The sequence below is a fragment of the Phyllobates terribilis genome, unplaced genomic scaffold (genome assembly GCF_046119375.1).
Source record: "Phyllobates terribilis strain yellow unplaced genomic scaffold, ASM4611937v1 Scaffold_12__6_contigs__length_324123572, whole genome shotgun sequence".
In the NCBI taxonomy this organism is placed as follows: domain Eukaryota; kingdom Metazoa; phylum Chordata; class Amphibia; order Anura; family Dendrobatidae; genus Phyllobates; species Phyllobates terribilis.
Window position 1 is genome coordinate 177,239,057 of NW_027362772.1, and position 25,382 is coordinate 177,264,438.

The following is a 25,382-nucleotide window of genomic DNA, read 5'->3' on the forward strand; positions in this document are numbered from 1 at the left end:
TAGTGTTATTTTGTAACACATTGTACTTTATATTAATGGTAAATTTAGGTCAATATGTATTTAGTTTTTCTTGTGAAAATATCTAAAGTTGCACAATTTCATTGAAATGCGGTGATGCCCCACATGTCTTCAGAAACTACTGTTTGGTCACACAGCAGGGCTTTGAAAGTAAGAGCGCTATTTGGGTTTTGGGAACGCAGATTTTGCAAGAATATTTTGCGGGTGAATTTTGCGGAGTTCCAAAAGTACCAAAACAGCAGAAACCCCACCAAAGTGATCCCATTTTATAAATTAATCCTCACAATGAATTCATCAACACCGGCAATTACTATTTTTGTACAACAGGTGTTTTCACTCTGCAACATCCAGAATTGCAAATAAGCCAGTTTAGTGCCCAGCTTGCGGTTATGGAGACAAGCACCCCATACATTTTAAGGGGGCTCTCCTTGCTAGAGAAATGCCAAATCTGTGGATTCTTTGTCTTACCATTAACGTGGAAACCCCTTATTTTTAGAATGAAAGATGATGTCTTGAGTTGGGGTTTGTGTTTTTAGCCTTCCTGACTTTTTCCCCAAACAGCTTTGTTCCTGGCATATTTTTGAAGCATATTTGTCTCATTAATGCCACAGCGATTCATAGTCAAACATACATGACTGAAATCATTCAGCTAGTGTCTGATACATGCTGCCCGTATTAGCTATCAGGTTTCCTTTAAATCTTCATACAGATAAGTCAAACTAAAATAAAACAAAGTGATGACGTCCAGAATGAAGGAAAAATTACAAAAAATATTATTTTCCTCAAAAGATAAAAGTGTTCAGTTCTCAAGTTTGTATCATTTTATTTCCTGTAGATAGTTATAATGATTAGGACTTTTACATTCTCTGTAAACAGTCAGTCCATATGCTTTGTTTATTTTCTGCTTAAAATTTAATGGGTGAAGAAAAAGACTTTTGCTGAAACCCAGGATTGAACCAGGGACCTTTAGATCTTCAGTCTAACGCTCTCCCAACTGAGCTATTTCGGCAGGACACATCTAGTTTGAGTAATGTTCAACACACTGTAGATGTCACAACTGGATGTATTTATTTTTACTTGGACTTGTTTTTGCAAGATGATCTATATTTGAAAGTCCCGCTATTTTGCAGTACATATTTAAGAACTTTCATTCACTCTTTGTGAATGAATAGAAAAAAACAGCAATTCTGCCATTTTTTTTTATATTTTCAATTTTACTCCATTCACCAGGGCAATTCTGACTGTGTCTCTGTAGGACAGGTGATGATTGAGCATAAAACACAATTTGTAAGCATAATGTTGCATCAAGCTTTATTTTTTCTTAGGTGCAAACAATTGGAGTGAAGAAAGGAGATGCAAATTTAGAGAAAATATTCTACTGATTGTTAATGTTGCAAGTGAAAACATTTGTCCCAAAATGTGGTGAAACTTTGAAATCAGTATCACATGCGCATTTCAGACTTGTTAAACTATGTTCATCTGCTCTTTTAGCTTTTGTTTATTAAGTATATTTATAGTCTATTGATGCCTGAGGTAAAAAAATCTGAAATTAGACTTACTGGTAATTCGGTTTCTAGGAATCTTCCACGACAGCACCTTAGGAGGTTCACTCTCCGCCCTAATAGGGACAGAGAACACATAGAGATGAAATAGTCCCTCCCATTTTCCTATCCACAGTATTTTTCTGGTGCCAAAACAACAACTAACATATGCACAAAGAAACTATTTGATGTTCCCAGAAGTCTTTTGTGAAAGCACAAATTCAGGACATTTAAGATTTGCCTCAAGGATCCCCAGGAATACTGACAAAGTGCCAACGTTGAGAATTGGTTTTGCTAAGGCCCATCACTTTTAGTTTTCGATTTGAGATTACCGCCAATAGAGCGGAACCCCAACTGATCAGTAACAGGAGTGAAGCTGTACAATTTCTTGAAAGAAAATGCTAATTAGAGATGAGCGGTGTTCGAATCGAACTGTTCGCCAGTCTCAAATTCGAGCTGTTTTGGGCGGTGTTCGAGCCGTTCGACGAACACGAACGATTTGAAAAAAATCCGGCTGTTCGAGGTTATGTTCGATAACTGTTCGTGCACTAAAATCGTAACTGGATTTTTTCACAGTAATGCTGAAAATCAATGTTAATACACAGTTTGAGTGTACATCGGGGTGGGGGGAGGGGCAGGAGATGGATCTCTGCAGAAATTATGAAGATCTCCATTTTTTTTTCTCTTTCCCGCATTTACAGTGGGGAGGTGCAGTCTGTCAGCCTTTCAGCAGCGCACACACAGAGCGAACTGCTTTTTTTCACACAAGCAAGGGCATGTGTCATCGGCTGTGTATGTCACATGTCCTTGCCCTATAAGATCCAGCCATTTTCCCCGTCGCCACCATTTTCTCACTGCTGCAGCTGAGTGTTAGACGGCACCGCTGCTGCTGTGTGCGCGCTATACCGTATAACTGTGTGAATTGCAAGCGAATTTTATCTGAAATAGACAGCTAGCTTGGGAGTAGGGACTAGTTCTAATTGCAACCCTTTTGAGGGCTAGGTTACAGCATTTCCTACGACTTTTAGCAGGCAGGTCTGTGCTCTTAAATAGACAGATAGGTTGGGAGTAGTGACTAGTTGTAATTGCAGCCCTTTTGAGGGCTAGGTTACATCAGTTCCTATCACTTATTGCCAGGCAGGTCTGTTTTAGTGCTGTGCAAGTGTTTTTCACAGCATTTGGCTAAATCTAGCTAAGCAAATCCTTTTGGGCCTCTTGCAGTGTGTGTTAGTCAGTGGAGTAGCCTATCAATGTTGCAAGCTACACCACCTGTGTACGTAATACAATTTTTTTACTGCACCTAGCCAAGTAAAACCTACTGGGCATATTAGCAGTGTGTGGTACTCATTCTATTAGGCCATCTATACTAAGCTCCACCAGCTTTCAAATTACTAATGATTTTTAGCTGCATCTTGCCTATAAAATAATTTTGGGCATATTAGCAGTGTGTGGTACTCATTCTATTAGGCCATCTATACTAAGCTCCACCAGCTTTCAAATTACTAATAATTTTTAGCTGCATCTTGCCTGGAAAATAATTTTGGGCATAGTAGCAGTGCGTGGTACTCATTTTATTAGGCCATCTATACGAAGCTCCACCAGCTTTCAAATTACTAATAATTTTTAGCTGCATCTTGCCTGGAAAATAATTTTGGGCCTGTAGCAGTGTGTGGTACTCATTGTATTAGGCCATCTATACTAAGCTCCACCAGCTTTGAAATTAATAATAATTTTTAGCTGCATCTAGCCCGGAAAATAATTTTGTGCATAGTAGCAGTGTGTGGTACTCATTGTATTAGGCCATCTATACCAAGCTCCACCAGCTTTGAAATTAATAATAATTTTTAGCTGCATCTAGCCCGGAAAATAATTTTGGGCATAGTAGCAGTGTGTGGTACTCATTGTATTAGGCCATCTATACCAAGCTCCACCAGCTTTGAAATGAATAATCATTTTTAGCTGCATCTTGCCTGTAAAATAATTTTGGGTATATTAGCAGTGTGTGGTACTCATTCTATTAGGCCATATATACTAAGCTCCACCAGCTTTCAAATTGCTAATAATTTTGAGCTGCATCTATCCCGGAAAATAATTTTGGGCATAGTAGTAGTGTGTGGTACTCATTGTATTAGGCCATCTATACCAAGCTCCACCAGCTTTGAAATTAATAATTTTTAGCTGCATCTAGCTCGGAAAATAATTTTTCTTCCCAATAGTGGTAGCAATAGAAATATGGGGCGCGCGCCTGGCTAACAAAAATATACGCTTCATAACAAAAAACACCAGCCTAGCGCACTGCATTAATAAGATGGCATCATCGTCTCTGCCAGTGCTAGGCCTACTACGCTGCCTAGCATTCCTGTGCCTAAAACACAATGTATGGGTCCGCGCTAGCCACGATGCTGAGGGGTCTAAAGCTGCTGCTAATGCTTTATCATAATTCAATTGGCAGATTTTCACAGAGCTCCTCCCCAACGCCCACCCATCGGGCAACAGTTGACCACCCTCCCTATGGGATCTAGTGGTGAATAGTTGATGCCATTAATCAGAGCGTCAGTTGCCCCGTCGACGTGGCAAGCATACGGTAAGGCATGGGAAGAGTGGACACGACTAGTAGCAGGCAGACGGGTTGACCAATGTGAACAAGCCAGATTACAAGTCACCATAGAATTTCTCCACCAGCTAATGATGAGGGGCATATCAGTGGCTCTCAGCGCAGCGGTGTCTGACCGGAGTAGCATTTCACTTCCAACTACTGAATTGGGGAGATGTGACAAAGAGATTCATCATCAGACAATCCATAAAAGGGTGGAAAACGGGTCAGCCAAGTCAGGAATGTAGACGTTCCGTCCCGTGTCACTAAAACTGATTTCTCACATCACATCCCTAACACCATTAACATGCCACTCACAATTTGAAGCAACTCTACTGTCTACTACATTTGCGATCGCCTTCTTCGGGGCGCTATGCATAAGCGAATTAGTCCCTCAATCCAAAATTATCACCAGTGGAGGCTTATTACACCAGGACGTAGTCATAGCCAATAATGCAATAGGTCTACGCATACGCCAATCGAAAACGGTTCCAGGGGCACTTGGGTACTTCTACAACCCACAAACGGTACAATGAGTCGGGTAACTATAGTAAAAACGTATATAACCATCATATCACAAAGTAATTTCTTCCTATCACACATTGATGGAATGCCATTATCAAGATACCAGTTCCAAGCTATATTTAGTAAATGCCTGATATCGGCAGGGAACCACCCCAAAGATTACGGGACACACTCATTCCGCATAGGCGCGGCCACGGAAGCAGCAAGAGCAGGACTGTCAGAAACGGAAGTTCAGAGTATAGGGAGATGGCGATCCACGTGTTTGGTGAGATACATAAGACCGGACTTGTTATCCTAACGTGGTTTGTTTCTTTTACAGGTGACGCTAAGCCAACAGTGTGGGTGATAGGCCACTCGTATATATATTGGGCAGAAAAAAGGGCAAAAGTCCGACCAGGCGGGAGGAAATTAGAGTTTCATAACACATATTTCAACTGGAGAGGTATTAGAGGCCTGCAATTGCCACAGGTACTAATGGAGGTAATCAAGGTAGGGAGAGAGGCAAGAGGTCCGGTCATCTTAGTTATACAGGCCGGGGGAAACGACCTAGGTCATCACAAGAGCGCATAACTAATGGCAATAATGAAACTAGACAATGAGCGCTTCAGAGAATATTTCACAAAACTAACTATAGTATGGTTAGAGATTGTGCCGATAGCGGTATGGCAAGGTGCGCGAGACATCACGGCCATCGAACAGACAAGGCGGGTAATAAATATTCGGATGGCAAAATTTAGAAGAGACAGAGGCGGTGTAGTGATACGACACCGACAACTGGAAGGAGATAAAGCAGGCCTCATACAGTCCGACAGTGTTCACTTAATGGATATTGGAATGGACATATTCCTGTCAGGACTCTAGGACGGAGTGGAACAAGCGTTAAGAGTGGTGGATGGGGGTCAGAGTCCTGCATACAAGTATGCAGGATCCTCCGTGGCCTGGAAATAGAAAGGACATGTTGGAGAGTTACACTTGTTGGCCATCTTGCCGGTGTGGAGACAGAGGGCATGCTGCAACAAGCTGAATTATTTTAGAAATAAAATGCCTTTCTAATGTAATGAGTATAAAGAGTTAATAAAGCTGTGACCGATCCTCACCCATCCAGTTGTAAGAGTTACATTATTGTATTGTCAAGGAAAGGGGGATGTTAGGGGGGCTGAGCATCTGGGTTTGGTTGGGGGTCCCCACAGTCTGCCTAGGCTAGATGCAGTTAAAAATTCTTATTAGATACACAGGCGGTGTAGCTTGCTTCAGAGCTGGGCTACTACACTGACTAGCAGACACTGAAGCTTTGGAGCAGACCTCTGAGTAAACAGCTCTTCAGACTCAACCATCTGTGTTACCCCAAGCCATAGTGTATGTAGTTTCTTATGGTTAAAAGTGGGGGGGAGCGACCCAACCCACCTGGAATTGATGATGCCAACGTCTCGTAAAACACAGCAAGGGGACTCCAAAAAGAGTCTCCATTTTTTCCAAAAATTGTGGCACAGACAACTCTTAAGTGGCATCAATTGCCGCAGAGTTGCTTAAAAGGGTTGGTGAGGTGATTTTACCAAATCCTCAAGCTTTTAGTCTCCCCAGGATGACACAAGGGTAGAAAAGTCCTTGCGGATCCATGATTTCTTCATCTTTATGAATGTGAGTCTGTCTACATTCTCAGTGGACAGCCGCGTGTGCTTATCTGTCAGCACACCACCAGCAGTGCTGAACACACGTTAAGAGAGAACGCTGGCTGCAGGGCATGACAAGATCTCCAAGGCGTAAGTGGCGAGCTCCGGACATTTTTCCATATTAGAAGCCCAAAATGAGCAAGGGTCCAGTGACACAGTCATGGCTTCGATATTCACTTGGAGATACTCCTGTACCATCCTCTCTAGGCATTGACTATGTGTCAGAATTCTTGTCTCCTGTGGCCTTGCAAAGGATGGTCTAAAAAAGTGGTGAAACGATTCCACAAAATTACTGTTACCAGCAGATACTGTGTTACTGTTACGGTTTGAGTGATGAAGACTTGACAGTCCCACGGCTGGCAAGTTAGAACTGTGATATTCAGTATGTGCACCACTGGTGTTTTGTGGAAAAGCACATGTAAGATTCTGCAACAGCCTCTGCTGATACTCCTGCATGCGTGAATCCCTTTATATGGCAGGAATTATTTCGGCAAACTTACTTTTGTACCGGGGATCTAAGAGTGTGGCAAACCAGTAGTCGGGATTACTTCGAATTCTAACAATCAGAGAGTCATGTTGCAGGTAGTGCAGCAAGAAGGCACTCATGTGTCTTGCGCATCCAGGAGGACCATGTCCTTGTTGTGTTGGTAGCAAGGTAAGAATCATGCTTCCTTCCTCTGCCCTCGACCACCAACCTCGCACAATAGAAATGTGATAAGGGTCTACCTCATCTGATTAGTCTTCCATGCCCATCGCCAGTTTGTCCTCCACTTCTTCCTCGGGTCCTGCACCTTCCTCAACAGTTTGGCTCTACCATGCGCCCTGGTTAATCCCTCTCCCCCACCCTCCCTTGCCTGCCGCCTTGGTGCTGCCGACCATCTGGACCTTGGAGATGTTATCCCTTCCGCATACGACTCCTCCTCTACTTCCTCCACCTCCTCTTGTCCCACCACCTAACTCCGAATTCTGTTTAACGTGTGCTCCAGCATGTAAATCACCGGAATAGTCATGCTGATAATGGCATCGTCAGCACTAAACATCTTCATGGCCATTTCAAAACTGTGCAGAAGGGTGCATAGGTCCCTGATCTGAACGTATTGCACCAGGGCTTGTCGGTGCTGCCACTGTTGCTGCAAGAGTTGAATTCCACTGTGTCGGCACATCGCATTTCAGCCGGTGAAATGAAAGGCCCAGCGACTTCTGTAGAGATGTAAGTCGTTGAGCTGCGGGATTCGAACGGCGGAAGTGAGCACACAGCGATCGTGCCCTCTGCAGAAAGCCATCTATTCGGGGATAGTGGGCTAAAAATTGCTGGACAACCAGGTTCAACACGTGAGCCATACAAGGCACGTGTGTGACATTGCCCCGGCGAAGGGCCGAACCCAGGTTTGCAGCATTGTCGCACACGGCCTTCCCTGGTTGCAGGTCCAGTGGAGACAACCATTCATGAAACTGGGTCTCCAGAGCTGACCACATTTCCTCAGCTGTGTGACTCACATTATCCAGACATTTCAAAGTAAACACCGCCTGATGCCTTTGAGCCCTGCTGCCAGCATAGTAAGGAGGTGTGCAGGATTCCTTCTGCACAGATAGAAAGCGGGTGGCATTACCAGACAGGCTTTGGCTGCAGGTGGAGGACCGAGAGGAGGTTGAGGAGGCAGAAGCAGTGGAGGAACTTCGAGATAAAGAGGATTGACGCACAACTCGTGGGGATGGCAAGACTTGGACAGCAGCCCCTTGTCCTGCTGTCACCATAGTTACCCAGTGCCCAGTCAGCGACATGTAACGCCCCTGTCCATGCCTACTCGTCCAAGTGTCTGTGGTGAAATGCACCCTGTCACACACAGAGCTTCTCAAAGAAGCGGTGATGTTGTGTGCGACATGCTGGTGTAGCGCAGGCACACCTTTCTTTGAGAAGTAGTGCTGACTGGGCATCTGGTACTGGGGCACTGCGACGGACATAAAGTCTCGAAAATCCTCTGTGTCCACCAGGCGGAAAGGCAGCATTTCTGTAGCCAACAGATTGCAGATGGTGAAATTCAACCTCTTAGCTTTGTCATGGCTAGGAGGAAATGGTATTTTACTTATCCACATGTGAGGGATCGAGGGCTGGCTGTTGTGCTTAGACGGGGTTGAGTAGGGTGTCACCGGCAAACTGCCGGTGTGTGAGGAAGATGCAGGCGGAAAAGTTAGGTTGCCTTGATCTAAAGGTGGTGCTCTCGATGTCGGAGAGCGCTCAACACCAGCTGGTGTTTCCACTTCCAAATGAAATGATGACCTGCCAATCACACTGGCTGTTGGGGGTAAAGAGGTGGCAGGTCTGCATCCAAAAACATGTGTGACTGCTGTCCCCCCAGTCACAGAGGATGAAGAGGCCGCGGATGCACAAGATGGGGCAGACGGTGGTTGGCCCGGCCCGCTAGGCCGCATTGTAGCACAGTGAGCTTCCCACTGCAAGTTATGCTTCATATCCATGTGACGGTTCATGCATGAAGTACTCAAACTATGGATTTTTTGGCCTCTACTTAGCTTTTGGTGACAAATATTACAGATGACACGAGTTGGGTCATCCTTATTGATCTGAAAAAATGCCCAGGCTATGAAAGGCTTAGAGCCCATGCGACCTGAATAGCCACCACGACTCGTGGTCAGAGGCAGAGTTGTGGTTGAGGATACAGTTGTTGACGTGCTTCCAGTACTCCGCCTCTGTCCAGGAAGGTGCAACATAACCTCGCCATCAATAGCATCCTCCTCCACCTCCTCTGCAGACTTCATCGACTGGCTGACTGTGGGTTGACAGTAAGTGGGATCTCCAACCTCGTCATCATCACCTTGTGTGTTCTCACACCCGTCGTCCTCAGAGCCAACCTCTTCCTGCCCTGACCGAAAAGTCAAGTTGTCGCTCCAATCAGGTATTTGAGTCTCATCATCGTCTTCATCATTGTCTCCACCAACAGGAGTTACAGTTTGGGAACGAGGGTCTACATTATGCTCAGAACCTTCTTCATCTGGTCCTGTATCCGACTCATAAAGATTCTGGGCATCAGTGCAGATCATTTCCTCGTCTGGATTAACAGAAGCTCTGGAGCAGACCTCCGTTTCCCAGGCTATAGTATGAGTAAACAGCTGTGCAAACTCAACCATCGGTGTTACCCCATATTCAGACGGGCAGCTGGAGACTTGGGAGCTGTGAGGAAGCAAGTGTTATGATCTGCTACAAGAGCTAAGGAAAGATAGGAAATCTGTCCCTACAATAGGACTAAGCTGACTCCCTATGATGCAGTGGGCAACCTGTTCCTTGTGAACAGACCTGCCTTCGTCCTAGGCTAGTCTGAACGCAGACCTATAGATATAAGGAAGGGATCCCTACAAGAACTAAGGACTGGGATTAAGTTGGACACCTCCTAGCAGAAGTTGTAGAGGAGCAAAAGACAAAGAGACAAAAGTACTTAGAAGTCCAAGGACCAAGCAAACTATAGAGAAATGTACAAAAGCACCTGGCTAGATTAAGAGTCAAGTAACACTGAAGTCCAGCAAAGCCAGAAGGGCGGAGCTGGAATAAATAGGCAGATAGTCATGTGACCACAAAATAGAAGAAAACTAACAGGAGGGTTCTAATAGTACCCCCGCTTCTATGAGGATCCTCAGGATCCTCCAGGCCCTGGCCTATCAGGAAACTTCCTGTAAAACGCTCTGATAAGTCTAGGAGCTGAGACATCATCCGCTCTTACCCAGGAGTAATCCTCGGGACCGAAACCTTTCCAAGCGACGAGATACTGCAATCTGCCTCTATGCCTTCTGGAATTCAGAATGCGAGAAATTTCATATTCACCATCCTCCACCACTGGAGGAACTGTGACAGTGGCATCCCTATCCGATACATCAGCTTTTTTCAATAGGGAAACATGAAACACAGGATTAATCTTCCAGGAGGTGGGAACCTCCAACCTAACAGCAGACTGGTTAACTACCTGAAGCACCTTAAATGGCCCTACAAACTTCGGACCCAATTTCTTAGAAGGAATCCTCAACCGCAGATTCTTTGAGGACAACCAAACCATGTCACCAACAGTAAACAAAACCTTGTGACATTTCCTATTAAAATACTTCTTGGATTTTTTGTTAGCCTCTTGAAGGTTACGACGTACATCAGTTCAAACTCTCTCCAAATCACTGGAAAAATCTTTCTTTCTGTCTGTCCATTAGACTCAGGATGATACCCAGAAGAAAATGACAAATGGATTCCCAACCTGTCACAAAAGGCATGCCAAAAGCGAGTCAAAACCTGGGGTCCCCTATCAGAAACAATGTCGGTGGGAACGCCATGGAGTCTAACAATTTCCTTAACAAAAGCATTAGCGAGTGTGTTAGCGCAGGGCAGTTTAATAAAAGGAACCAAGTGACACATCTTGCTAAAATGGTCCACGACCACCCAGATGACAGTGAAACCATCAGACACAGGAAGGTCAGTAATAGAGATGAGCGTTGTTCGACTCGAACTGTTCGCCAATCTCAAATTCAAGCTGTTTTGGGCGGTGTTCGAGCCGTTCGACGAACACGAACGATTTGAGAAAAATTCGGCTGTTCGAGGTTATTTCGATAACTGTTCGTGCACCAAAATCATAACTGGATTTTTTCTCAGTAATGATGAAAATTAATGTTAATACGCAGTTTGAGTGTACAGCGGGGTGGGGGGAGGGGCAGGGGATGGATCTCTGCAGGAATAATGAAGATCTCCATTATTTTTTCTCTTTCCCGCATTTACAGTGGGGAGGTGCAATCTGTCAGCCTATCAGCAGCGCACACACGGAGCGAAGTGCTTTTTTTCACACAAGCAAGGGCATGTGTCATTGGCAGTGTATGTCACATGTCCTTGCCCTATAAGACCAAGCCATTTTCCCCGTCGCCACCATTTTCTCACTGCTGCAGCTGCGTGTTAGACGGCACAGCTGTTGCTGTGTGCGCTATACCTTGTTAATTTCAAGCCAATTTTCGCACAAATCTACAGATAGCTTGGGAGTAGGGAATAGTTGTGATTGCAGTCCTTTTAAGGACTAGGTTACAGCATTTCCTATGACTTTTATCAGGCAGGTCTGTGCTCTTAAATAGATAGATTGTGGGAGTAAACACTAATTGTAATTGCAGTCCTTTTCAGGACTAGGTTACATCAGTTCCTATCAGTTTTTGCCAGGCAGGTCTGTGCCAGTGCTGTGCAAGTTTTTTTCACATCATTTGGCTGAATCTAGCAAAGCTAATCCTTTTTGGCCTATTGCAGAGTGTGTTAGTCAGTGGAGTAGCCTATCTGTGTTGCAAGATATACCACCTGTGTATAGAATACCAATTTTTTTACTGCACCTAGTGAAGTAAAATCTTTTGGGCATAGCATCATTCTATTAGTCCATCTATACTGACCTCCATCAGGTTGCAAATTTAATATAATTTTTTTCTGCATCTAGCTCTGAAAAAATATTTGGGCTTCTAGCAGTGTGTGGGACTTGTTCTATTAGTCCATCTATACTGACCTCCATCAGGTTGCAAACTGAATATAATTTTTTTCTGCATCTAGCTCTGAAAAAATATTTGGCCTTCTAGCAGTGTGTGGGACTTGTTCTATTAGTCCATCTATACTGACCTCCATCACGCTGCAAATTCAAAATAATTTTTTGTCTGCATCTTGCTCTGAAAAAATATTTGGCCTTCTAGCAGTGTGTAGGACTTTCTCTATTAGTCCATCTATACTGACCTCCATCAGGTTGCAAATTAAAAATAATTTTTATCTGCATTTACCTCTGAAAAAATATTTGGGCTTCTAGCTGTGTGTGGGACTTGTTCTATTAGTCCATCTATACTTACCTCCATCAGGTTGCAAACTGAATATAATTTTTTTCTGCATCTAGCTCTGAAAAAATATTTGGCCTTCTAGCAGTGTGTGGGAATTTCTCTATTAGTCCATCTATACTGACCTCCATCAGGTTGCAAATTAAAAATAATTTTTATCTGCATCTAGCTCTGAAAAAATATTTGGCCTTCTAGCAGTGTGTTAGACTTTCTCTATTAGTTCATCTATACTGACCTCCATCAGGTTGCAAATTAAAAATAATTTTTTGTCTGCATCTAGCTCTGAAAAAATATTTGGCCTTCTAGCAGTGTGTGGGACTTTCTCTATTAGTCCATCTACACTGACCTCCATCAGGTTGCAAATTCAAAATAATTTTTTGTCTGCATCTAGGGCTGGAAAAATATTTGGCCTTCTAGCAGTATGTGGGACTTTCTCTATTAGTCCATCTATACTGAAATCCATCGGGCTGCAAATTAAAAATAATTTTTATCTGCATCTAACTCTGAAAAAATATTTGGCCTTCTAGCTGTGTGTGGGACTTGTACTATTAGTCCATCTACACTGACCTCCATCAGGTTGCAAACTGAATATAATTTTTTTCTGCATCTAGCTTTGAAAAAATATTTGGCCTTCTAGCAGTGTGTGGGACTTTCTGTATTATTCCATCTATACTGACCTCCATCAGGTTGCAAATTAAAAATAATTTTTATCTGCATCTAGCTCTGAAAAAATATTTGGCCTTCTAGCAGTGTGTGGGACTTTCTCTATTATTCCATCTATACTGACCTCCATCAGGTTGCAAATTAAAAATAATTTTTTGTCTGCATCTAGCTCTGAAAAAATATTTGGCCTTCTAGCAGTGTGTGGGACTTTCTATATTAGTCCATCTATACTGACCTCCATCAGGCTGCAAATTAAAAATAATTTTTATCTGCATCTACCTCTGAAAAAATTTTTGGCCTTCTAGCTGTGTGTGGGACTTGTTCTATTAGTCCATCTATACTGACCTCCATCAGGTTGCAAACTGAATATAATTTTTTTCTGCATCTAGCTCTGAAAAAATATTTGGCCTTCTAACAGTGTGTGGGACTTTCTCTATTAGTCCATCTATACTGACCTCCATCAGGTTGCAAATTAAAAATAATTTATATCTGCATCTAGCTCTGAAAAAATATTTGGCCTTCTAGCAGTGTGTGGGACTTTCTCTATTAGTCCATCTATACTGACCTCCATCAGGTTGCAAATTAAAAATAATTTTTTGTCTGCATCTAGCTCTGAAAAAATATTTGGCCTTCTAGCAGTGTGTGGGACTTTCTCTATTAGTCCATCTATACTGACCTCCATCAGGTTGCAAACTGAATATATTTTTTTTCTGCATCTACCTCTGAAAAAATATTTGGCTTCTAGCTGTGTGTGGGACTTGTTCTATTAATCCATCTATACAGACCTCCATCAGGTTGCAAACTGAATATAATTTTTTTCTGCATCTACCTCTGAAAAAATATTTGGGCTTCTAGCTGTGTGTGGGACTTGTTCTATTAGTCCATCTTTACTGACCTCCATCAGGTTGCAAACTGAATATAATTTTTTTCTGCATCTAGCTCTGAAAAAATATTTGGCCTTCTAGCAGTGTGTGGGACTTGTTCTATTAGTCCACCTATACTGAACTCCATCAGGTTGCAAATTCAAAATAAATTTTGTCTGCATCTAGCTCTGAAAAAATATTTGGCCTTCTAGCAGTGTGTGGGACTTTCTCTATTAGTCCATCTACACTGACCTCCATCAGGTTGCAAACTGAATATATTTTTTTTCTGCATCTACCTCTGAAAAAATATTTGGGCTTCTAGCTGTGTGTGGGACTTGTTCTATTAGTCCATCTATACTGACCTCCATCAGGTTGCAAATTGAATATAATTTTTTTCTGCATCTACCTCTGAAAAAATATTTGGGCTTCTAGCTGTGTGTAGGACTTGTTCTATTAGTCCATCTATACTGACCTCCATCAGGTTGCAAACTGAATAAAATTTTTTTCTGCATCTACCTCTGAAAAAATATTTGGGCTTCTAGTTGTGTGTGGGACTTGTTCTATTAGTCCATCTATACTGACCTCCATCAGGTTGCAAATTGAATATAATTTTTTTCTGCATCTAACCCCGCCAATAGTTTTGGACTAATACCACAGTTTGGCCACTCAGCTCTGCTCGGTTCCCATCCATTGTTTTTTTGTGCAAACATCTCCAGAGTTGTGAATTAGTTAACCACCAAAATGAGTGGAAAAAGGCCTGCTGCTGGTGGAAAGGGGAATAGGCGTGTTGGGAAGGGGAAAAAAGGTTGTGTCCGTGGGGTAGGTGTTAAAGCAACAGTAACATCTGCAGAAGAAAGACGATCTTCCAGCCAAACTAAAATGTCTACTTCTTTTAGCGGACAATGTAATAAGATCCCTTTCTTATGGCCACGCCAATCGCTACAAATTCCAGATGAGGCACAAAAACAGCAGGTGCTTCAACGGATATCAAGTGCTCCTTTAAGTGGGCTCTCCTCCACATCAACTTCAACATCACAAATACTCCAGTCCTCAAAGGTGTCACCCCAATCGCACTTGCTTCCTCACAGCTCCCAAAACTCCAGCTGCCCATCTGAGTATGAGGTAGAACAGATGGTTGAGTCTGCAGAGCTGTTTACTCATACTATAGCCTGGGAATCAGAGGTCGATTCCAGCGCTTCTGTGAATCCAGACGAGGAAATGATCTGCACTGATGCCCAGAATCTTTATGAGTCGGATCCAGGACCAGACGCAAAAGGTTCTGACCATAATGTAGACCCTCATTCCCAAACTGTAACTCCTGTTGGTGGAGACAATGAGGAAGACGATGATGAGACTCAAATACCTGATTGGAGCGACAACTTTAGTTTTTTGTCAGGGCAGGAACAGGTTTGCTCTGAGGACGACGGGTGTGATAATGCACAGGGTGATGATGATGAGGTTGGAGATCCCACTTACTGTCAACCCACAGTCAGCCAAGAGATGAGGTCAGCAGAGGAGGTGGAGGAAGATGCTAGTGACGACGAGGTCAGGTTGCGCCTTCCTGGACAGAGACGTAGTACTGGAAGCACGTCAACAACTGCATCCTCAAACACAACTCTGCCTCTCACCACAAGTCGTGGTGGCTCTTCAGGTCGCATGGGTGCTAAGCCTTGCATAGCCTGGGCATTTTTTCAGATCGATAAAGATGACCCAACTCGTGTTATCTGTAACATTTGTCAGCAAAAGCTAAGTAGAGTCCAAAAAATCCATAGTTTGAGTACTTCATGCATGAACCGGCACATGGACATGAAGCATAAGTTGCAGTGGGAAGCTCAGTGTGCTACAATGCGGCCTAGCCGGCCGGGCCAACCACCGTCTGCCATATCTTGTGCATCCGCGGCCTCTTCATCCTCTGTGACTGGGGGGACAGCAGTCACACCTGTTTTGGGGCACAGACCTGCCACCTCTTTACCCGCAACAGCCAGCATGATTGGCAGGTCATCATTTTCTTTGGAGGTGGTAACACCAGCTGGTGTTGAGCGCTGTCCGACATCGATATCACCACCTTTGGATCAAGGCAACCTAACATGTCCGCCTGCATCTTCCTCACAGACCGGCAGTTTGCCAGGGACACCCTTATCAACCCCGTCTAAGCACAATAGCCAGCCCTCGGTCCCTCAGATGTGGACAAGTAAAAGACCATTTCCTCCTAGCCATGAGAAAGCTAAGAGGTTGAATTTCACCATCTGCAAGCTCTTGGCTACAGAAATGCTGCCTTTCTGCCTGGTGGACACAGAGGATTTTTGAGACCTTATGTCCGTCGCAGTGCCCCAGTACCAGATGCCCAGTCGGCACTACTTCTCAAAGAAAGGTGTGCCTGCGCTCCACCAGCATGTCGCACACAACATCACCGCTTCTTTGAGAAACTCTGTGTGTGACAGGGTGCATTTCACCACAGACACTTGGACGAGTAGGCATGGACAGGGGCGTTACATGTCGCTGACTGGGCACTGGGTAACTATGGTGACTGCAGGACAAGGGGCTGCTGTCCAAGTCTTGCCGTCCGCACGAGTTGTGCGTCAATCCTCTTTATGTCAAAGTTCCTCCACTGCTTCTGCCTCCTCAACCTCCTCTCGGTCTTCCACCTGCACCCAAAGCCTGTCTGGTCATGCCACAAGCTTTCTAACTGCGCAGAAGGGATCCTGCACAACTCCTTACTATGCTGGCAGTAGGGCTCAACGTCATCAGGCGGTTTTTACTTTGAAATGTCTGGGAAATGTGAGTCACACAGCTGAGGAGTTGTGGTCAGGTCTGGAGAACCAATTTAATGAATGGTTGTCTCCACTGGACCTGAAACCAGGGAAGGCCGTGTGCGACAATGCTGCAAACCTGGGTGCGGCCCTTCACCGGGACAATGTCACACACGTGACTTATATGGCTCACGTGTTGAACCTGGTTGTCCAGCAATTTTTAGCCCACTATCCCAGACTAGATGGCCTTCTGCAGAGGGCACGATCGCTGTGTGCTCACTTCCGCCGTTCGCATCCCGCAGCTCAGCGACTTACATCTCTACAGAAGTCGTTGGGCCTGCCACTTCACCGGCTAAAATGCGATGTGCCTACCCAGTGGAATTCAACTCTGCACATGTTGCAGCGACTGTGGCAGCACCGACAAGCCCTGGTGCAATACGTTCTGACGTATAGCCTGGGCCAACGAGATCAAGAGGTTTGGCAAATTACGCTGGAGGAGTGGTCTCAGATCAGGGACCAATGTACCCTTCTGCACAGTTTTGAAATGGCGACGAAGATGTTTAGTGCTGACGATGCCATTCTCAGCATGACTATTCCGGTGATTTACATGCTGGAGCACATGTTAAACAGAATTCGGAGTCAGGTGGTGGCACAAGAGGAGGTGGAGGAAGTAGAGGAGGAGGAGTTGTATGCGGTAGGGCTAACATCTGCAAGGTCCAGACGGTCGGCAGCACCAAGGCGGAAGGCATGTGAGGGTGGGGGAGATGGTTTAACCAGGGCGCATGGTAGCAGCCAAACTAGTGAGGAAGGTGCAGGAGCCCAGGAAGAAGTGGAGGACGAACTGATGGAAGACTCATCAGATGAGGGAGACCTTGATCACATTTCTGTTGTGCGAGGTTGGGGGGAGAGGACAGAGGAAGGAAGCATGATTGTTACCTCGCCACCAACACAACAGGGACTTGGTGCTCCTGGATGCGCAACACACATGAGTGCCTTCTTGCTGCACTACCTGCAACATGACCCTCGAATTGTGAGAATTAGAAATAATCCTGACTACTGGGTTGCCACACTGTTAGATCCCCGGTACAAAAGTAAATTTGCAGAAATTATTCCTGCCATAGAAAGGGATGCACGCATGCAGGAGTATCAGCAGAGACTGTTGCAGAATCTTGCATGTGCTTTTCCACAAAACACCAGTGGTGCACGTAGTGAATCTCACAGTTCCAACTTGCCAACCGTGGGACCGTCAAGAATTCAGCACTCAAACCGTAACAGAACCACAGTATCTTCTGGTAATATCAATTTTGCGGAATCATTTCACCACTTTTTTAGCCCATCCTTTGCAAGGCCACAGGAGACAAGAAGTCTGACACATAGTCAACGCCTAGAGACGATGGTACAGGAGTATCTCCAAGTAAATATTGAAGCCATGACTGTGTCACTGAACCCTTGCTCTCTTGTCATGCCCCGCAACCAGCGTTCTGTCTGAACGTGTGTTCAGCGCTGCTGGTGGTGTGCTGACAGATAAGCGCACGCGGCTCTCCACTGATAATGTAGACAGACTCACGTTCATAAAGATGAAAAAATAATGGATCCGAAACGACTTTTCTACCCCTGTGTCATCCTGGGGAGAGTAAAAGCTTGATGATTGGTTAAAATCACCCTACCAACCGTTTTAAGCTTTCAAATTACTAATCATGTTTATCTGTATCTTGGCTGGAAAATAATTTGGGCTTTGTAGCAGTGTGCAGCAGTGATCCTATTAAGCCATCTATACTAAGCTCCACCAGATTTAAAATTAATAATAATTTTTAGCTGCATCTAGCCCGGAAAATTATTTTGGGGCTCCGAGATGCGCAAGACACATAAGTGCTTTCTTGCTGCACTACCTGCAACATGACCCTCATATTGTCAGAATTCGAAGTAATCATGACTACTGGGTTGCCACACTCTTAGATCCCCCAAACTTTTCGATCAACCTTTTCATTTTAATAAAGACCGAAAAATGGTCATTTTTGAAATTATAAGCATTAGCAGGTTATTAGAAACTGAAATCAAACAGTTTTCAACTCAAAACTTTATTCTAGGTGATGTTACATTTTCACATAGGACCCCTTGTTCGAAAGGAGCATCTGAACTCTCTCGTCCATTGAATTTGTCAGGTTTTGGATGGTTTCTGCTTCAATTGCTTTGCATGAGGACAGAATACCCTCCCAGAGCTGTTGCTTAGATGTGAACTGCCTCCCGCCATCATAGACACTCCTTTTGATGATGCTCCAGAGGTTCTGAATGGGGTAGAGGTCAGGGGAGCATGGGGGTCACACCATAAGTTTGTCCCCTTTTATGCCCATATCAGCCAGAGATGCAGATGTTTTATGTGCAGCATGAGATGGTGCATTATCGTGCAAAAAAATGATCTTGCTGTGACATACACGGTTCTTCTTCTTGAACCATGGCAGGAAGTGCTGTTTGAGAAAATCCACATACATTATGGAGTTCATCTTTAGCGCCTTCAGGGATCCTAAAGGGGCCGATAATCTCTCTCCCCATGATTCCGGCCCAAAACATTACTCCACCTCCTCCTTGTTGGCGCTGTAGCCGTGTTTGCGTGGGGTGTCCATCAACCAGCCATCCTCCACTCCATCCATCTGGACCATCGAGCGCTGCACAGCACTCATCCGTGAACAAAACAGTTTTGAAATCAGTCTTCATGTAATGTTTGGCCCACTGGAGCCATTTCTGCTTGTGTGAAGTGGATAGAGGAGGTCGACAGGATGGCGTATGCACAGCTGCAAACCTCTGAAGGACCCTGCATCTTGTTGTTCGGGGGACGTTGGAGGCACCAGAAGCTTCAAAACCTTGTCTGCTGCTATGACAAGGCTTTTTTGCCGCTGCTCTTTTAACCTGACGTAATTGCCTGTAGGAAAGAGTCCTCAATTTGCCCTTATCAGCACGCACACGTGTGTACTGTGAATCAGCTACATACTTCTTGATTGCCAAGACACTTCATCCTGATCATCGCACAATGTTGATTGTAGTCATGCCTTGACCTAAACACTCCACAATTTGTTGCTTCTCAGCAGTCGACACATCCTTTTTCTTTCCCATTTTGGCAGAAAATGTAGGCTGCTTAAAAATGTGAGACAGCCTTCTTAAGTAGTCTTGCCTTTCATTGGACACACCTGCCAAACTAATTAGCACAGGTGTCTGCAATTGCTTACAGTGATATAAAGAGCCCTGACACACATCACCATCAATGAGTTTAACTGACAAACAAACAAATTCTTCCCTTATCACGCCTAAACACTTTTTGCATAATAATTTGGAACACAGTGTACATGTGCTTTTCCACAAAACACCAGTGGTTCACGTAGTGAATCTTACAGTTCTAACTTGCCAACCGTGGTCTGTATGGAGTTGTTCAATAAAGGGCCCAAAATTAAGATAACATAGATGGGAAAGGTCTCTATGAATAGGAATTCCTAAGTATTTGATACCCTGTGAGGGCCAGGCAAAGGGAAAGTTGGACTAAATGGAATCCTATATGGATTTGGGGAGGGAGACATCGAGGGCCACAGACTTCGCTGCATTGATTTTAAAATTTGACCATGTAACAAAGTGATCTATTTCAGCCATAACAGCATGGATGGATATATGTGATTGAGTGATATATACTAGGACATCATCAGCAAATAGAGAGCACTTGTACTCGGTGCCTCTCACCTCAATCCACCTAATATTTGGGTTATGGCGAATTGATGAGAGCAGGTGCTCCGTCACTAGGATATATAAGAGAGAGGACAGAGGACATCCCTGCCTTGTCCCATTGGTGATTGTGAAAGGTGATGAAAATGTTCTGATGCACCCCCTGGGCCTTGGGACACCCGGGCAGGACCCTTTTTGGTGGATGCTGGTGGTTGTAGTCTTCGTGGCGGCGACCCGGTTCCGTGGCTCAGGGTGGTCAAACCAGTGGCGGAACTATTTATGTGGTTTTGATGTTTAAATGTCCGACTACGCCACCCGTGGATTGCGGTCAGAGTGAACCTCCGCTGCAGGGCAGACCGCTGAGGCTGGTGTTGTGGGTGCAGCAGAGCGTAGCATAACTCCCCACGGGAGGAGTATAGCCTCAGGGCAGTGTATGCGGAGGATGGGGGTGATGGTGCAGGGCAGCAGCAGTAACGACATGGAGTCAGTGATGCAGTCCAGGGCCTTTACTCACAGTTCTTATTATCCAGACCACGTCTGCAGGTAACGGCTGCCCACGTCGTACTGTGCTCACCAGGTGAGGGGCTCAGACAACTCCCAGATAACTTTGGAGCGTTTCACAGGACCCCCTTTGTGTGTCCTATGTCTGGCCTTTCTTACCAACCCTTCTGTCCGGCTGCCTCGGGCCTCCTCTTGGTAAACTTGGCGCCAGTTTCCCTGACCCTATGTGGTGCCTTCCTAGCGGGTGTAGCGAGGGGCTGCGCCACATAAAATGTCACAGCCTCCGGTTTCTAGCTGAGGGTCGTTTCCTGCCTCCACTAGTTTCGGGGACCGGTCTCCCCCTTTGGCCTGACCCCTCCACGCAGGTGGATTCGGGCGTGCGGTGGCGACTCGCCCGTCCGCACCCCTGGGATCCCTTCATTCCTCGTTCCTGGAGCCTTCTCCGCTCCTCTTCCTTCCTTCTCCCTCTTCCAGGTCTGGGCCTCTGTTACTAGGCCCGCCTCCGGAGCAGAGCTCATACAGAGCCCCTGCTCCCTGCCACTTCTGCTCAGACTTCTCTGCACTGAACTAAGATGGTGCCCACCTTTTATACTCCCTTCTCAATGCACCCAGGAACTGCTTCCTCCCTGCTCCTGCACTACAGGGTTCCCCTTCCTCAGTGTTCCCTCCCCACACTCCAGCCAGGGACAGGGACTGTCGTGCCCATCTCAGAGGCATATTGGTTGCCCTGCCCCACGGTAATGTGGTGTAATGCATGCAGGTGTCGGGTCCTGATCCACACTCCATCCTTACCTGAGAGTGAGATATCACACCTCTGGGTGAGGTGCAATACCTCTGTAGCAACCGAGCCCTCAGGGTGCTACAGTTCCATTTATCTTCAGCCTCGGTGACGTATTGTGATAAAGGGCCGTGATTTTGGCTATAAAAGGGTCCCCTAGACCTCTACCCCAAGCTTTTTAAGAGAATCATATATGGCGTGCCTGGAGACTCTATGGAATGCTTTCTCAGCATCCAACGAGAGTATCTAATTACAAATTTTTAACTGCATCTAGCCCAGGAAATACTTTGTGCCTAGTAGCAGTGTCTGCTAGTTAGCGGATTATCCCGGCTGTTAAGCAAGCTACACCACCTGTAGTTTGGACACTTAATTTTTTCAAAGGAAATGCTTCGGGACCACGGGATACTCAGTGAAGAGTATCAGGAGGCACCCCAAGGCATAGGGGCTGGGACTGGCAGTAAGATGCCTTGCGGTGGACAGCCGAGCTCGATCCTTATAAAAACTTTTTAACTGCAGCAGCTTTAGTGGACGCTACTGGAGCTGGAATTACGCGGCTGCTGGCATGAGACTTGCCCTCCAATAGATCCTTGTAAATGGATTTAAAGTGTATTCATTCAAATTAGAGAGACAATTTAAATTAAAAAGCTTAGAGCTGCCTCCACCACAGGGGGGCTCGTTTGACCCACCAGCGGACAGGCACCAGTATTGGGAGAGGGGAGCTGGCCGTCAGGGTTCACCGCGGCTCTGGCACAAACCCGGCGACACGGAGGTTGCACGGGCAGGAGCGGACTGAACGTGTCGGCTTCTCACTTTTTGGATTTTAGAAGGGCATGACATGCCTATATCTGTGTCTCCCCCTCCTTTTACTCCTCCACCTCTTTTCTTTTCGCATGACTATATGTACTTGTCACTTTTCCATGTGTTAGTTGTGTCTTCTGGGCAGTTTGTCAGCTTTTGGACACCTTTGAAGGTGTCTTCTATGTGTTTCTATGTGTTTTTGTTTGCCTGCCATTGGTTTTAACTGTGTTCGAAGGTGTTCGACGAACAGTTCGACGAACAGTTCGGCGAACACACGAGTGTTCGACGAACCGAACCGAACTCGAACACTACGGGGGTGGCTCAACACTAGTCAGTAATAAAATTCATTGCAAGATGCGTCCATGGTGCACTAGGAACCTCCAGAGGGCAAAGCATCCCCGCAGCAGGAGCATGTGAAGCATTTGATCTAGCACACACCGTACATTGACGCACCCACATAATGACCACCTTCTGCCACCCAGGCCACCAAAAACTGAGACTTACAAGTCTCTTAGTCTCAGAAATTCCTGGATGACCTGCCAACCGAGACTCATGACCCTCCACAAAAAAATCTCTCCTAAAGGTCCTAGGCACAAACAACCTCCCATGGGGAGTGTTAGATGGGGCTTCCTCCTGGGCTTTCCGAATCCCATCTTCCAAAACGGAGTCCAGTGCTGCTATCACAACTCCTTCCTGTAAAATGCTCTCTTCCTCCTCGGTACCAACCATGGGAGAAAAGCTGCGAGAAAAAGCATCAGCTTAAACATTCTTAGTACCCGAGATGTAAGTAATAGAGATGAGCGGTGTTCAAATCGAACTGTTTGCCAATCTCAAATTCGAGCTGTTTTGGCCGGTGTTTGAGCCGTTCGGCGAACACGAACGATTTGAAAAAAATTCGGCTGTTCAATGTTATGTTCGATAACTGTTCGTGCACCAAAATGATTTTTTCTCAGTAATGCTGAAAATTAATGTTAATACGCAGTTTGAGTGTACAGCGGGGCGGGGGGAGGGGCAGGGGATGGATCTCTGCAGAAATAATGAAGATCTCCATTTTTTTTTCTCTTTCCCGCATTTACAGAGGGGAGGTGCAATCTGTCAGCCTATCAGCAGCGCACACACGGAGCGAACTGCTTTTTTTCACACAAGCAAGGGCATGTGTCATTGGCAGTGTATGTCACATGTCCTTGCCCTATAAGACCCAGCCATTTTCCCCGTCGCCACCATTTTCTCACTGCTGCAGCTGCGTGTTAGACGGCACCGCTGTTGCTGTGTGCGCTATAGTTTGTTAATTTCAAGCCAATTTTCGCACAAATCTACAGATAGCTTGGGAGTAGGGAATAGTTGTGATTGCAGTCCTTTTAAGGACTAGGTTACATCATTTTCTACGACTTTCATCAGGCAGGTCTGTGCTCTTAAATAGATAGGTTGGGAGTAAAGACTAATTGTAATTGCAGTCCTTTTCAGGGCTAGGTTACATCAGTTCCTATCACTTTTATCAGGCAGGTCTGTGCTCTTAAATAGATAGGTTGGGAGTAAAGACTAATTGTAATTGCAGTCCTTTTGAGGGCTAGGTTACATCAGTTCCTTTCACTTTTTGCCAGCCAGGTCTGTGCCAGTGCTGTGCAAGTTTTGTTCACAGCATTTGGCTAAATCTAGCAAAGCAAATCCTTTTTTGCCTCTTGCAGTGTGTGTTAGTCAGTGGAGTAGCCTATCTATGTTGCATACTATACCACCTGTGTATAGAATACTAATTTTTTTACTGCACCTAGTGAAGTAAAACCTTTTGGGGATAGCATCATTCTATTAATCCATCTATACAGACCTCCATCAGGTTGCAAACTGAATATAATTTTTTTCTGCATCTAGCTCTGAAAAAATATTTGGCCTTCTAGCAGTGTGTGGGACTTTCTCTATTAGTCCATCTATACTGACCTCCATCAGGTTGCAAATTAAAAATAATTTTTTGTCTGCATCTACCTCTGAAAAAATATTTGGCCTTCTAGCTGTGTGTGGGACTTGTTCTATTAGTCCATCTATACTGACCTCCATCAGGTTGCAAACTGAATATAATTTTTTTCTGCATCTAGCTCTGAAAAAATATTTGGCCTTCTAGCAGTGTGTGGGACTTTCTCTATTAGTCCATCTATACTGACCTCCATCAGGTTGCAAATTAAAAATAATTTTTATCTGCATCTTGCTCTGAAAAAATATTTGGCCTTCTAGCAGTGTGTGGGACTTTCTCTATTAGTCCATCTATACTGACCTCCATCAGGTTGCAAATTAAAAATAATTTTTTGTCTGCATCTAGCTCTGAAAACATATTTGGCCTTCTAGCAGTGTGTGGGACTTTCTCTATTAGTCCATCTATACTGACCTCCATCAGGTTGCAAATTCAAAATAATTTTTTGTCTGCATCTAGCTCTGAAAAAATATTTGGCCTTCTAGCAGTGTGTGGGACTTGTTCTATTAGTCCATCTATACTGACCTCCATCAGGTTGCAAATTAAAAATAATTTTTATCTGCATCTAGCTCTGAAAAAATATTTGGCCTTCTAGCAGTGTGTGGGACTTTCTCTATTAGTCCATCTATACTGACCTCCATCAGGCTGCAAATTAAAAATAATTTTTATCTGCATCTACCTCTGAAAAAATATTTGGCCTTCTAGCAGTGTGTGGGACTTTCTCTATTAGTCCATCTATACTGACCTCCATCAGGTTGCAAACTGAATATATATTTTTTCTGCATCTACCTCTGAAAAAATATTGGGCTTCTAGCTGTGTGTGGGACTTGTTCTATTAATCCATCTATACAGACCTCCATCAGGTTGCAAACTGAATATAATTTTTTTCTGCATCTACCTCTGAAAAAATATTTGGGCTTCTAGCTGTGTGTGGGACTTGTTCTATTAGTCCATCTATACTGACCTCCATCAGGTTGCAAACTGAATATAATTTTTTTCTGCATCTAGCTCTGAAAAAATATTTGGCCTTCTAGCAGTGTGTGGGACTTGTTCTATTAGTCCACCTATACTGACCTCCATCAGGTTGCAAATTCAAAATAATTTGTATGTGCATCTAGCTCTGAAAAAATATTTGGGCTTGTAGTAGTGTGTGGTACTCAATGTATTAGCCCATCTATA

At 44.8% G+C, this 25,382-nt stretch overlaps 1 non-coding gene across 1 annotated transcript; it reads right to left on the reverse strand.

The window, feature by feature from the left end:
• Positions 1–954: 954 nt before the first annotated feature.
• On the reverse strand, positions 955–1,027 carry TRNAF-GAA (transfer RNA phenylalanine (anticodon GAA)). The gene has a single exon. It is a non-coding gene; the product is annotated as a tRNA-Phe (tRNA).
• Between the last annotated feature and the right edge of the window lie 24,355 nt (positions 1,028–25,382).